At 29.5% G+C, this 6546-nt stretch overlaps 4 long non-coding RNA genes across 4 annotated transcripts; 2 read left to right on the top strand and 2 right to left on the bottom strand.

Moving 5' to 3' along the window:
* Window positions 1-304: 304 nt before the first annotated feature.
* LOC136970785 (uncharacterized) lies at window positions 305-1015 on the bottom strand. Its single transcript, XR_010880038.1, has 2 exons — window positions 945-1015; window positions 305-716 (listed from the first exon to the last, which is right to left on the bottom strand). It is a non-coding gene; the product is annotated as an uncharacterized lncRNA (long non-coding RNA).
* Window positions 1016-1255: 240 nt separating this feature from the next.
* On the bottom strand, window positions 1256-1691 carry LOC136970784 (uncharacterized). Its single transcript, XR_010880037.1, has 3 exons — window positions 1611-1691; window positions 1338-1442; window positions 1256-1265 (listed from the first exon to the last, which is right to left on the bottom strand). It is a non-coding gene; the product is annotated as an uncharacterized lncRNA (long non-coding RNA).
* A 1727-nt stretch (window positions 1692-3418) lies between these two features.
* LOC136970783 (uncharacterized) lies at window positions 3419-3854 on the top strand. The gene is made up of 3 exons (XR_010880036.1): window positions 3419-3499; window positions 3668-3772; window positions 3845-3854. It is a non-coding gene; the product is annotated as an uncharacterized lncRNA (long non-coding RNA).
* Window positions 3855-4094: 240 nt separating this feature from the next.
* Window positions 4095-4805, top strand: LOC136970782 (uncharacterized). Its single transcript, XR_010880035.1, has 2 exons — window positions 4095-4165; window positions 4394-4805. It is a non-coding gene; the product is annotated as an uncharacterized lncRNA (long non-coding RNA).
* The last annotated feature ends 1741 nt before the right edge of the window (window positions 4806-6546 follow it).

Genomic DNA, 6546 nt, shown 5'->3' with positions numbered 1-6546 from the left:
CCGAAAAAAAAGAAAAAAATGTATTTATTTATAGAAATTGGCTAAAATATCGTAGATTTATTAGTCACACACATCTGTTCTTTGAAAACCACAGCTTTCTAGCTACAGCAAGTGAGAAGTTATTGTCATTTTTCACACTACTTCTCTAATTACTCTCCTAGGAGGGGAATGGATGAGTCATCTGAGGGTCAAAGTCAACACAAGTTTTCTTATTTTAAAAACTTTAAATTAAAATCCGAGTAAAAAGCTACTCTTTAAAATCCGACTTCGAGTGAGTTAAGAAGACAAATAAGGACGAAAAAGATGCTATACTTTCATATTTTTATTAATTTCATTTCCCCAAATGCATTTCGCCATGCCTCATCAGTGGGTAGTTGAGTTTTGGTAACCTCCGTACCTTTTATGCTGGGTGATGTTTTCCCAGCATGCATCTATCTGCATACCGTCATTCAGATTGATTAAATTTGCATATTCTTTTATACAAAAATGTTCTATTATTCTACGTTTTAAACAATCTTCTTCTTTATAAAGTATTTTTATATTATTTCTGTCTATGTTACAAAAATTATTTTTATAATGTAGGTACCACGGCGATTCTTCTCTTTTTAATCTTATTGCTGCCTCGTGCTCTTTTAAACGTACTTCTAACTTCCTTCCGGTTTCTCCGATGTAAGACTTCGTTTGTGGACAAGTACAAGATAATTTATAAATTACACCTGCAACATCAAGTTTGTTTAACATATTGGCATCATCTTTGTTTATGGCGTTAACTATATTCAACAATTTGTTCTTTTGTTTTGCCACGATACATATAGAATACTGTTTAAAAATTAATTTATATCTCTCATAAAGTTTATGTACATACGGAAATTTAACATATATAATATTATCAATATGATTCTTTACATTATATCTGTAATTTACGAATTGATTGTACCACTTACATAATAAATTCTTTGGATAATCATTCAATAAATATTTTTTAAAAAGTTGTTTTATTTCTTTATCTATGTCTTCTTGTAAGGATGTCCTATTCACTATTTTTTTGAGGTCCATAGTAAAGACGTTTTTCTTGGTTTCTACGGGACAGTATGATTTGTAATTAATGGTCTTTTTTGTATTACATAATTTTTCGTACTTACGGAATAGCAATCGGTTTTCCTTTCTCAATATAGTTATATCCAAATAATTTATTTCCTGATTTTGTTCTTCTTCACTGGTGAACTTTAAGTTGTTACTCAAACTGTTTGCATAGGTTTCAATATCTTTGGATGAAGTTATTTGTGAGTCATATATAATTAGTATATCATCAACGTAACGTGCATAGTACTCGATACCTGGAGCCTGTGATATATTTTCATCAATCGGTATCATGCAGATATCAGCCAGTTTTGGTCCGACGACCGATCCCATAGAGATTCCATTCTTTTGTCGGTAAAAGTCTGTGTAAATTTTAAAATAATTATTTTTAAATATAAATTCAATAAAAATTAAAATGTGCTCAGGTATATTATATCTATTTATGGTTTCTTTAATCATTTCTAGTGTTATCGATGGATACATGGACTTGATATCTAAACTCATAAGACAATGACTTTTTTTAATTTTACCTTTTAGTAGTCCATTAATTAATTCATCTGTGTTTTTTATGCTGTAGAGTGATCTATCGATTTTCTGCAAGTAGATTTTCAAGTAATATTCAAGATTATATAAAACTGTTTTTTTTAAAATCCACCAATGGTCGACATATATTACCAGGTTTATGAGTCTTAATTCTTAGATTTAATTTTGGATATCGTATATTATTAAAGTCTAATATCTTTTTTACCTGGTGACTTGGGACTTCCTGTTTATATTTCTTCATTAATTTTGTAAGGTTTTTCTTTATTTCCTTTAACGGATCTATTGGTAACTGTTCATATTCGTCAGACGTAACTATTTCATTTTTCTTAGATTGTAATTCTTCTTTTGTTAATATAACAAGTTGGTGCGATTTATCTGCCTTTACTATGGAAAGGTTATGTTTCTTAAAAAACTTAATTAATCTTTCTGATTTTTTAATCATTTTATTTGCTTTTTTATCAGTTATATAACTATTTTTACCTCTGTACTTGCCCAGGTCTTTACTTAAGTTGGCTCGTAGCTGTGCTTTATCCTCGTTGGATCCAGATATTTTCCGTATAACATTCTCAACTTCTGCTACTATCGGATAAGGTTTAGCGTACATTGGTAAGTTCATATTAAGTCCCCAGGACAACAATCTCAGAAAATCCCGTGGTATATCTACAGAAGTAAGATTAATTACCAATTTATTCAACCAATCTTGTTTTTCTAGTTCAGTAGGATACTCAAATTTAATTTTCAATTTCTTATTTTTGTTTATCAAATAAGAATCTAAATTATTGACAGTTACTCTATTTCCACTAGATCTTTTCATTTCTTTTAATTTTTTCCTTAGTAAAAATATTTTTTTACCTTTTATCTTGATTGCTGACTTTATAATCATTTTTTCTATTTTCTTGACGTCACCTAGTTGAATACTAGAACGTATAGACTCAGTTAAACGGAAGGTTACCGGTGTATGTTCTTCTCGTAAGAAGCACTTGAAGTAGTTCACATCTATCGTCAATCGGTTTATTTGTCGCTGTAACTCCTCTATCCCCATTCTTCGATTCTCAAAGTGCTGAAACTATTTAAAAAATTTAAAAACCAATGGGATCGGTAAAAAATTCCAATTTTAAAAACTTTAAATTAAAATCCGAGTAAAAAGCGAGTAGAAAAACAAGATTGGTTGAATAAATTGATAATTAATCTTACTTCTGTAGATATACCACGGGATTTTCTGAGATTGTTGTCCTGGGGACTTAATATGAACTTACCAATGTACGCTAAACCTTATCCGATAGTAGCAGAAGTTGAGAATGTTATACGGAAAATATCTGGATCCAACGAGGATAAAGCACAGCTACGAGCCAACTTAAGTAAAGACTTGGGCAAGTACAGAGGTAAAAATAGTTATATAACTGATAAAAAAGCAAATAAAATGATTAAAAAATCAGAAAGATTAATTAAGTTTTTTAAGAAACATAACCTTTCCATAGTAAAGGCAGATAAATCGCACCAACTTGTTATATTAACAAAAGAAGAATTACAATCTAAGAAAAATGAAATAGTTACGTCTGACGAATATGAACAGTTACCAATAGATCCGTTAAAGGAAATAAAGAAAAACCTTACAAAATTAATGAAGAAATATAAACAGGAAGTCCCAAGTCACCAGGTAAAAAAGATATTAGACTTTAATAATATACGATATCCAAAATTAAATCTAAGAATTAAGACTCATAAACCTGGTAATATATGTCGACCATTGGTGGATTTTAAAAAAAAACAGTTTTATATAATCTTGAATATTACTTGAAAATCTACTTGCAGAAAATCGATAGATCACTCTACAGCATAAAAAACACAGATGAATTAATTAATGGACTACTAAAAGGTAAAATTAAAAAAAGTCATTGTCTTATGAGTTTAGATATCAAGTCCATGTATCCATCGATAACACTAGAAATGATTAAAGAAACCATAAATAGATATAATATACCTGAGCACATTTTAATTTTTATTGAATTTATATTTAAAAATAATTATTTTAAAATTTACACAGACTTTTACCGACAAAAGAATGGAATCTCTATGGGATCGGTCGTCGGACCAAAACTGGCTGATATCTGCATGATACCGATTGATGAAAATATATCACAGGCTCCAGGTATCGAGTACTATGCACGTTACGTTGATGATATACTAATTATATATGACTCACAAATAACTTCATCCAAAGATATTGAAACCTATGCAAACAGTTTGAGTAACAACTTAAAGTTCACCAGTGAAGAAGAACAAAATCAGGAAATAAATTATTTGGATATAACTATATTGAGAAAGGAAAACCGATTGCTATTCCGTAAGTACGAAAAATTATGTAATACAAAAAAGACCATTAATTACAAATCATACTGTCCCGTAGAAACCAAGAAAAACGTCTTTACTATGGACCTCAAAAAAATAGTGAATAGGACATCCTTACAAGAAGACATAGATAAAGAAATAAAACAACTTTTTAAAAAATATTTATTGAATGATTATCCAAAGAATTTATTATGTAAGTGGTACAATCAATTCGTAAATTACAGATATAATGTAAAGAATCATATTGATAATATTATATATGTTAAATTTCCGTATGTACATAAACTTTATGAGAGATATAAATTAATTTTTAAACAGTATTCTATATGTATCGTGGCAAAACAAAAGAACAAATTGTTGAATATAGTTAACGCCATAAACAAAGATGATGCCAATATGTTAAACAAACTTGATGTTGCAGGTGTAATTTATAAATTATCTTGTACTTGTCCACAAACGAAGTCTTACATCGGAGAAACCGGAAGGAAGTTAGAAGTACGTTTAAAAGAGCACGAGGCAGCAATAAGATTAAAAAGAGAAGAATCGCCGTGGTACCTACATTATAAAAATAATTTTTGTAACATAGACAGAAATAATATAAAAATACTTTATAAAGAAGAAGATTGTTTAAAACGTAGAATAATAGAACATTTTTGTATAAAAGAATATGCAAATTTAATCAATCTGAATGACGGTATGCAGATAGATGCATGCTGGGAAAACATCACCCAGCATAAAAGGTACGGAGGTTACCAAAACTCAACTACCCACTGATGAGGCATGGCGAAATGCATTTGGGGAAATGAAATTAATAAAAATATGAAAGTATAGCATCTTTTTCGTCCTTATTTGTCTTCTTAACTCACTCGAAGTCGGATTTTAAAGAGTAGCTTTTTACTCGGATTTTAATTTAAAGTTTTTAAAATTGGAATTTTTTACCGATCCCATTGGTTTTTAAATTTTTTGACAAGTTTTCTTAGCAATAATGTATAAGAAACATTATTTTTATATTATTTAGATGATTTTTACAATAATCGACTATACTACACAATTTTGCTGGTGATTGTTTACATATTTTCTCATATTATGTAATAGCAAGGGGAAATGTTCACTTTCTGAAATAATCTATAACTTCACAGTTTTAAAATAATGCTTACTCACCTAAATATTCTCTAAGAACAATAAATTAAGTACATAGAGCTAAAAAAACGATAGAAACAAGCAATATTATAGCGATTGTTTAGATATTTCAAAGACTAGCCTAAGAGGGATGGCACTTAGTGGAAATTTGAGCTCCACTGTTTCCAGAGGTGTCTGATTCGTTGATCTAATATCCACATAGACAGAAAGTAACCAACTACAGTGTAAAAGAAGTTGACTATCAATTTTATCAGCCAATAATCTCCCTCCTCACCTCTAATTGCTTTATAATGGGAGAGGACGGTATTACGCGAAATATTTATGGTCCAGAGGTGGTGAAAAAACATGTATTGATTGAGACAGTGAAAAGACACATAAAGAAAGCAGATGAAAGCTTAAATCGCTACAGACTTGATTACAGTTTGTACAAAACTCCTCCTTCCTATGTTATATCTATAGAACAACCTTCTTTTGTTTATTGAATGAAACAAAACTTCATTCACCATGCTTTTTTGAGCTGTAATTGATAGATTATAGCTGATTGACAATCCTTCAACGAAAAAGCATCGATTCGGGTTTGTGGGTTGGGAATTTTAATGCAAAAAGCCATGCCTTCTCGGAGATACTTTGTCAGCTACAAACATATACAAACAATCATAAATCATTACTCTCATTTATTTTTATAGTCAAATTTTTAATTTTTTAATATTCTTTTCATCTTTTTCCTGTTGTATTTTCTTTTTTATATTATATTATTGTATTTTTATTATTCAGTTTTTGTATTTTTATCATTGTATCTTTTATATATTATTTTTAAATATCTTTCATGTCATTAAATTTATTTATATTTTATGTTTTGTCATGTTTCATTTTTTAAATTATTTTTAACCTACTTTACTCACGAACGGCATCTTCCCAGCAAATCATGAAATTTATACGGTGAAGCCGACATTGCATAATGGGATGCCCTGTAAATTTCGCTATCGCAAGGGAAAGACACCGTTTAGGAACCATCTGAGGCACAAACACAAAAACTGGTAAAAACTTTTTTAAATTAAAACGAACTTTTTTGCTTTAATATTTAATAACAAGATAGATTTTCCAGCGTTTTTTTTCCCGAAACAAGACACTTAATCGGTTAAACTAAAGCAGGATTCGTAACATATTACATTAACCAGGTCTAATTTTTTCTCTTTGTAATGTATCAATTCAGGGATTTTACTGAACATGAATTCTAATAGTTTTCCATGCCGGATCAGATTTTTATGGAAGGATACAAGTTCAGATAATTTAATGCCATTCCCACTTCCTCTTCCATAAATAATATGTCTTGCATATTTTTTGACTGTAATTTCAGGATCTTGTGCCACTAGTACACTGCTGTCATGTTGAGAAAAGATAAACTTGTGTAATGTTTTTTTTTTAAGATAACAG

Source organism: Centruroides vittatus, unplaced genomic scaffold, assembly GCF_030686945.1.
Source record: "Centruroides vittatus isolate TY-2023 unplaced genomic scaffold, ASM3068694v2 contig_216, whole genome shotgun sequence".
Taxonomy (NCBI): Eukaryota; Metazoa; Arthropoda; class Arachnida; order Scorpiones; family Buthidae; genus Centruroides; species Centruroides vittatus.
This window is presented reverse-complemented; position numbering and strand designations above follow the sequence as displayed.